The 8,964-nt window shown below is 47.8% G+C and overlaps 1 pseudogene; it reads left to right on the forward strand.

Moving 5' to 3' along the window:
• The first annotated feature begins 3,512 nt into the window (after nucleotides 1–3,512).
• Nucleotides 3,513–8,156, forward strand: LOC138764549 (zinc finger protein 420-like; annotated as a pseudogene).
• The last annotated feature ends 808 nt before the right edge of the window (nucleotides 8,157–8,964 follow it).

Below are 8,964 nucleotides of genomic sequence, written 5' to 3' on the forward strand. Positions count from 1 at the left end.
TTAGCAGAACTCCAGTATTTTAAAGTGTTTGAATGTGACCTACAGTAGAAAACCTGTCCCAATTTTTCTCCCCAAAACATGTCCATATACTGTCCCAATATTGTCTGATCATTCACCTTTGGTTATATTAATTCCATTATTTACGAAAGTAATGGAACAAGCTGTTTGTCATCTGTATCAATGATCTTGTTGATAATGAGGCAAATATGATCAGCAAGTTTGCAGATGACACAAAGATTGGAGGAGTTGTGGAGAGTGACTAAGGTTTTCAAAGCTTTCAGGGGGAACTGGACCAGCTGGAAAAATGGTCTGAAAAATGGCAGATGGATTTCCTGCAGGCAAGGGTGAGGTGCTACATTCTGAAATAACAAACCAAGTTAGGACATACATGATAAATGGTAGGACAATGAGGTGTGTGGTGGAATACAGGGATCTGGGAATGTCAATGTTATTGGGATCTAAGGAACGGAGGTTGGGACTATTTCCTGGATCATAGAAGAATAAGGGGAGATTTGATAGAGGTATACAAAATTATGAAAGGTATAGAAAGAGTAAATGCAATAATGCTTTCTCCACTGAGGTGAGGTGACATAGAAACCAGAGGACATGGGTTAGGGGTGAAAAGGGAAATATTTAGGAGGAACATTAGGGGGAACTTGTTCACACAGACAGTAGTGGGAGTTCAGAACGAGCTACCAGCTGAAGTGATGAATGTGGGTTTATTTTAATATTTAGTAAATATCTTGGACATATGCTTGGATGGGAGTGGAATGGAGGGATAAAGACTGGGTACAGGTCAGTGAAGCTGGTCTGATATAGTTTGGCAAAGACTAGACAGGCCAAACACCCTAGTTTCTGTTCCTTATGTTCTATGGTTTTTGGTTCTAATATTATATTTACGGAACCCTAATTTATAAGAATTTTACACCTGGAATGTACAAAATTGGTCTGCATAACAACAAAGTTTGAGACAACTCATGACAACAAACCTGATTCTGACAGACACTCACTGTTTACTACCCATCAGACAGGAAGATCCACAGTGGATGAACAGTCAGGTCCACGAAAGGTCAAGACCTACAAAGGAATGGCAGAGAGCAAGGACCAGCTGGTTTGATGTAATCTCCGCCTTCTCCATCTCCACATCGATCTGCAAACCACAAGAGAAGCCGATCAGTTCACCTCCCATCCTTCTCAACTGAAGAAAGTACACACCGACCCCATTTTAGTTCAGGCCTTGACCTCTGGCTCCAATTTTCAGATGGAAAGAAAACACTGCAGATGCTGGAAACCCTAAAGACAGAAACTGCTGCAAACCCTCAGTCGCTCAGGCCGTGTCAGGCAGAGGAGAGGACTGGCTGTCTAATGTTTCACTTAGAATAAGTGGAACAGAAAGGAACTCGGTGATAGCCTGACAGAAAGAGGTTATCATCTGGAGAACCCTGATGGGGCAAGTTTCATCAGCAAGACACTGGAATGGCTGATGGAAGTACATCAGTTGTGGATGTCCTGGCACAATGAATCTCTCTCTAAAAACCGACTAGAACCTTCCTGAGTGGTAAACATTTACCTTTCGAGCACGAAAGCATGGTGAACTTTATACATGTTAAAATCTGTGCATAGTATCAGAATTGCCTGCAACCAGAGAACTTGCAAGAATGAGGTGAGATTGAACTGTGAACCAAGAACTTTCTTAAATTTATACACACATTACATAAACATGTGCTTCGAATTAGAAGGGGGTTTAGTTGGGTTAGTTAAGTTAATAGTGATAAGTTAAATTTGATTCTGTTTTCATGTTTAAGGATAATTAAAAACAACTGTAACTACTTGTCATGGTGAATATCTTTTTCTGGTGGGTTTTGGGGTCCTTTGTGCTCGTAACAATCCCAACAATCTCTTCTCATAGGCTAACGCCCTCATCTCTAGAATCAAATGGTGAACCACCTCTGGAATACCTCCAAACCCAGCAAATCCTTCCTGAAGTCAGGAGACCAGAACTGCATGCAATACTCCAGATATGGCCCCACCAGTACCTTGTTCAATGGCAGCATACACCCCCTGCTCTTAAATTCAATCCCTCTCATAATGAAGGCCAACATTTGTCTTCTCGATCACCTACAAATCAATCTTTTGCAATTCATACACAAGCACTCCCAAGTCCTTTCGCATGGCAGCTTGCTGCAATCACTTTGCATTTAAATAATAACCTGATCTTCTATTTTTCCTTCCAAAGTGGATGACCTCACATTTACCAACATTATACTCCATCTGCCAGATCCTTGCCCACTCACTTAACCAATTTATATCTCTGTAGCCTCTCCGATTCCTCTGCACAATTTGCTTTCCCACTTAATTTAGTATAATCAGCAAACATTACACTCTGTACCCCCTTCCAGATTGTTTATGGAGACTGGAAAAACTTGCAGGCTCAGCACCGACTGCTGACTTGCCTCTGCCACTCAACCTGCGTCCTTTCATGTTTAACAGCCACAGCTTTCCTATCTGCAAGACGACTGTTTTGGGTCAAACCACCAGCCAGACTAGCCCCAGCACATCTCCACGATGTGATCTGGGCGCACCTCCACTTCAGGCCCACCTGCCCCCACCCTGCACCAGTATCTTAACCTAGAATCAAATTCACCATCGTTCAATTCCTTGCCGCTCCGTGGCATGTGGAGCAAACAGATCGGAAAACTCAAAGTCTTCTAACTTGCTACCCAAGCCTTGAATTTTTCTTCGAAGAACATCATCTTGTTTATGATGCTGATGTTGATGGTACGAAGGACCACACTGATCACACCATCTACTGTGGAAGAGAGTCTAGTGGTCCATGTATCTGAAGCCATCACACCTACACCAGCTCCTTGGTCACTACATCACTGGTTCAGGACATTCTGAGATGACAACACTGTACAGCAGCCCCAGTGGTAGGGCCACGGACCCGGCTGAAGCTGCTGTTTTCCCTGAGAAGGGATCTCCCCCTCAACAGGATGCTCCAAGTGTCCGTGTGTGAGACGGGGACGGTGACAGGATCTCCTGCCCTTCCCTCAGCGAGCCGGCCCGCCCTGTGGTGGGGATCCCGTCCCAGACCCTCCTATCTCCATCCCACCCATCCGTACGGCGGAAGGGACAGGGGCTGCAGCCAGCCACACTCGCTGCCCACGGCGTTGTCAGGGACCCTTCTCCCTGATCCCTCCCCGTGTGACAGAAGGCGCGGTCCCTGCACTCCCCGCCCGTTCCCTTCCCTCCCCGCCCGTTCCCTTCCCTCCCCGGCCCGACTGTGGGGGGCCGCTTGCCCTCCTCCCCAAGGCCGCCCTCACCCCCCCGGCAGCAACGGCTCCAACAAGGGCCAGGCACCGAACACTTGAGACCATCTCCACTCACCCCACCCCCCGGACGCTGCCATCCGAGGTAAATCTCACCTCCACGTCCAGGCCATGGCCTCCTGAGGGAACGGCGTTCAGGGACCCTCACTGGCCCTGTGACGTCAGCGCGCACACGCCTGGGCCGGGGCACTTCGTCACTCCTCCCTGGAGGAGGGAGCTGTCAATCATAGGAGCGGCAGCGCCAGGTCCAGAAGGGAGCATTAATCTCCAGTGTGAAAGCAATAAATGGGAACCTTTCCAACAGCCCTAACTCCACATTGGATGAGAACTCAAATCAATGACGGATCTTCACTCACGTTGTTCCAATTCTGTTCAATGGGGAAGCTCATGTTCACCAAGTCCAGGCAGATGACGGAGCTCCGCCCCTTTAAGGAAGGCGGGACAGGGACGTCCCACCGGGTGACGTCATCGCGTTCGACAGCCCAACGACGTGGGGATGCAGTTCATGAATATGTTCACAGGCATGCGCAGTGCGCGTTTCCGTGACAGGCGGCGAGTGTTCCCAGGAGAGGAGCTGGTCGGGACCGAAGCTGATTCATCGCCGGAAGGGCAGCACCGGGTCCCGGAACGGGGACTCCCGTGATTGCGGGGCTTGCAACGCCTGGCTAGAGGACGCTTCTCCCCGGGTCGCGGCCCTAGTTCCAGCCTCGATGTTGATTTAACCCGCGGCCCAGCTCTCCCGGACCATCCATCAGGCTGAGACCGCGCTTTGGTCCCAGGGCAGGACTGCATTGACCAGCAAGCTGGTCACATCCTCTCGTCCCCACAGCGATGAACCCGTTTCAATGCACCGACTGCGGGAAGAACTTTAAAAGTCTGGGTAACTTAAAGAGACACCAGCGGGTCCACACCGGGGAGAGACCCTTCACCTGCCCCGATTGCAAGAAGGCCTTCGCTAGGTTGTCCAGCCTTGAGATACACTTGCGGGTCCACACCGGGGAGAGACCCTTCACCTGTCCTGATTGCGGAAAGGGGTTTGCCCAGATCACCAACCTGCTGACCCATCAGCGGGTACACACCGGGGAAAAACCGTTCACCTGCCCCGAGTGCAAGAAGGCCTTCATCAATAGATCCAACCTTGAGGTACACCGGCGGGTCCATACTGGTGAGAAGCCCTGCACTTGCCCCAAGTGTGGAAAAGGTTTCACCGACACTTCCAGCCTGCAGAAGCACCAGCGGGTCCACTCCGGAGAAAAGCCGTTCACCTGTCCCGAATGCGGCAAGGGGTTCACCCAGTCTGGCAATCTCCGTTCGCACCAGCGGGTCCACACCGGGGAAAAGCCGTTCATCTGCCCCGAGTGCGGCAAGAGTTTCACCCAGATCTCCAGCCTGCGGACCCACCAAAAGACTCACAGCAGTGACAGGCCGTTTGTCTGCCCCGAGTGCGGCAGGGGCTTCATCCACTCTTCCCATTTGCAGACGCATCAACGTGTCCATACCAGAGAGAAGCCATTCGTCTGCCCCCAGTGCAGAAAGGGGTTTGCCCGATCCTCCCACCTGCTAGACCACCAGCGGGTCCACTCTGGAGAGAGGCCATTCACCTGCTTTGAGTGCGGAAAGGAATTTGCCCAGTCCTCTAACCTGCTGACCCACCAGCGGATCCACACTGGGGAGAGGCCATTCACCTGCTTCGAGTGCGGGAAGGGCTTCACTCATTATTCCTACCTGCACACCCATCAGCTGCTCCATACTGGGGAGAGGCCATTCATCTGCCCTGAGTGTGGGAAGGGCTTCACCCAGATCTCCAATCTGCGGACGCACCAGCGGGTCCACACTGGGGAAAAGCCGTTCGTCTGCCCTGAGTGTAAGAAGGCCTTCACCAATAGATCCAGCCTTAAGATACACCAACGGATGCACAAGGGGCAGATGCCCTTTACCCGCTTTGAGTGTGACAAGAGGTTCAATGAGCCTCGCAAGTTGAGGAGAGACCAGCGGTTCCATACCGGCAAGAAGCCCTTCACCTGCCCGAGTGCAGCAAAGGCTTCAGCGAGCAATCAAACTTGCTAACCCGCCAGAGCATTCACAGCAGAGACAGTCCATTCGTCTGCCCCAAGTGCAGGAAGGGGTTTATACAGTTATATGAACTGAGGTCCACTCTGGAGAAGTCGTTTATCTGCCCTGAGTGTGGGAAGGGCTTCATCCAGTCCTCCCACCTGCTGAACCACTAGCGGGTACACTCCAGGGAGAGGCCATTCATTTGTCCTGAGTACAGAAAGGGGTTCACCCAGTCCTCCAAACTGCTCATCCACCAGCAGGTCCACACCAGGGAGAGGCCCATTCCACTCTGGGTGTGGGAAAGGATTCGCTTAGTCAAACAGTCTAGTAAAACACCAGTGAGTTCACACAGAAAGTTTGCAGTGTGTAGAATATTTAAACAAACACCAGGAGGGACTGGAGTCTAGTGGTTATTGAAACAACAAATCAAAGCCAATTTGCAATTTGTTTTCAGGTTGTAGTTTATTGTCACATGTACAAAGATGCAATGGGAAAGTTTGTTTTGGAGCAGTCCAGCTGGACATCCCATACACAATCCAGCAAATAAGTTACAGTGCAGGAGAGCAGTTACATAGACGGATAATTTTTTTTTGCATCAGTATTTGGTCAGGAAACTGGCATTGGGTATAAGGAAGGAAGGGAAACAAGCAGTAGTGGCATGGAACAAAGATATTAAAGAGGAGGAGGTGCTTGCTGCCTTAGAGTGTATAAAGGAAGATAAATTCCCCCCCCCACCCTGGGCCTGACATGATAGTCCCTTCGGACCTTGAGGGAGATGAGTGTAGTAACTGCAAGGGCCCTGGCAGAAATATTTAAAACATCCTTATCTTCGGGTGAGGTGCCAGCGGATTGGAGGCAGGGCTGGATTTAGCTCGTATGGGGCCTGTTATAAAGGGTCCCTAAATTAAAAAAATACACAAAAATATTAAAACCCCCTAACCCCGTGCCTGGGCGTGCAATAATTAACCATGTGAAATACATTTTTAAACATTGCTTTGAGCAAGTATAGATACCTATTGTTATATAAAGCCTTTTTCTAACAACAGGGAGTAGTTTATACTTGGGTAAATCAATGTTTAAAAATGTATTTTCACATGGTTAATTATCGCACACATAGGCACAAGTCGCCTTATGAGTGAACAGGTTGTTAAAATGCATTTTTAATCAAAGTGTGTACATTGGAAACAACATAGAATTGAAAAGACAAGAATAACTATTTTGATTCTGTCCGCGATTTAAATTTTTTTTACTGAAATATTCACGTACCCTGGGCACAGATAAACTGAGGGGTGAAGATTTGCTGCTTAAAATGTACAATGATGCCCGTCACAATCACCAAATGAGTCAAGTTCTGCAGCAAATTCGATGAAGAGCCCTAAGGTGAAGTCACTGATGCAGGGGGAAGGATGGCGCTTCATTCACTCAGCCACCATGTTGAATTTCTTTTGGGAATCCACCCTATGACTTTAGTGGTTTTATAAAAGGCAGCTCGACTAATTACGACAGGAGCCATGTTTAATGTTCATTGCAATCATCTATCTTTGTCATACGACAGATCCCAAGCCGTACCCTGGTGCTGCTAATGTTAATAGACACATAGCTGCCAGGAGTTGATTCTCTTCCTCGTGTCATTTCCATGGCAACATTGATGTAGCGGTGGAATTAAGAGCTGGACAAATTTCTTCATCTAATTTCTTCCCACTCACGTGTTAGTGGTACTATCTACACGTCACCCAGTGCAGCCTCCATGAAAGGAAGGCTTCATGAAAAACTGCCAGAAAGACTCTGCAATCTTATTCAGGGAGAGAGGTGGGAAGAGGGCTCAGCGGGGGCGACGTTTACTTTGGGAACAGGCTGCTACTTGGACTCGTCGCGATAAATTGTGCGCAAATTTGATGTGTAGTTTGTGCATCCGAGTTCTCAAATCATGCTGACAGTGGAGAATTGCTTCAAGTTAATAGTAACAGTCCTTTAGTTTCACATAACGTCCCTTTGTATTTATACATCCTCTACATACCACACAGATACCACACTCCCTTTAATAACTGTGTTAAAATAATAATCACATCATGTGATTATTATTCCACTCACATCCAGTGGTTATGTGGTATCGTGTCTTATTTAAGTTGGGGGAAAATTAGGGCTAATATTAAAAATGTGAAGTGTGAATTTGAGAAGATGAGGGGCCCATTCATGGATTATTATCATCATCTGGAAGCTTTCCCGGATGCTCCGGGGATTCCCTGCCTGGTGTCTGGGGCTGATATTCGATTCATATTTATAATCTTTACAGATAAACCTTGTTTAGAGGGAGGGGGAGATTAGGAGGATGAATTATTTTTCCTTTTTATTGTTAAGACGAGCAAGTAAAGGGGGGGGTGGTTGGGTTTAACTACAGATCACGGATTATATCACAGAACAACATGATCACAGAGAAGTATAAAATACCTGATGTAGGGAATTTTCGTATCGTCGCACCAGGCATGTAGTGAGCGAAAGAACCACACAGTTGAAAGTTAGTTGAACTTTGCACGCATTTAATTCCCTGGGAACCTGATGGTGCAACTCCTGAGACCTTTATAACATCAGCCACCAGGCTGTGGGCTTACCCCGCACCTGGAGCTCTCTCAGTTGGATCTGTCACCAAGCCGTCCCAATACTTACACTATGTGGATGTGGACAAACCATTTTAATTGTGTTATTTCTATTCCCCTTATGCTGTGTTTATTATAAAATGTTAATAAAAAGATTGAAAGGAACTTTCTCCTCATTCTCCGACCCCTGGGCATAAAGTCCCAACCTATTCAACCTTTCCCCATATCTCAGCACTTCAAAGCCCAGCAACGTCCTTGTCAATTTTCTCTGCCCTCTTTCAACTGTGTCCACATCTTCATTGTGTTCATACTTAAGGAAAAGTCTAATCCTATTGTAGGCCATTCACAGAAGGTTCAGTGGGATGACGCTGGGTGCAGAAGGTTTGCCCTAAGGGGAGAAGTGAAAAAGTTTGACCTGTTACTTATTGAAGTTGAGAAGAATGTTGAGGTGGGGAACAAGCTGAGTGGACGTTATCTCTAGCTCAGGGCTGGCCAAACTTGCTTAATGCAAGACCCACAATGCGATTAACTTCAGATTTTTGAGAACTGCAACAATCACTCAAGCCCTGTCCACTAAAACTCCCATTGTGAGCAGCAGCTCGAACCATTCCTGTTACAGTCAACAGCACAGGCACTGTATGTCATGAGAATTAGTGTGTGTTAGAGTGTGAAGTCTCTTCCCCCTGGCAAAACACTATTCCATCTGGGTGTTTAATGTACAGTCAGGTGATATTGAACTTGAACTCACTGCCTGCACTCATACCTTTGGAACCCAAGGTTTGCATGTTCTCTCCAATTCCCAAAACTCGGATGCGGGAATCCAGCACGATGGAGGAGGGGAAGGTGGAGTGTCGGATGTGGATTTTCTCCAGACAAGATTTCAACTAAGATGAGCTCGCATGGGTGAACTTGAACCACCCACTGATCGAAGATGTTCAAACCCAAACAGGGTTCCAGTAGGAAAGGAGGCCAAATGAGAAGCCCAC

The sequence above is a fragment of the Narcine bancroftii genome, chromosome 5 (assembly GCF_036971445.1).
Source record: "Narcine bancroftii isolate sNarBan1 chromosome 5, sNarBan1.hap1, whole genome shotgun sequence".
NCBI lineage: Eukaryota > Metazoa > Chordata > Chondrichthyes > Torpediniformes > Narcinidae > Narcine > Narcine bancroftii.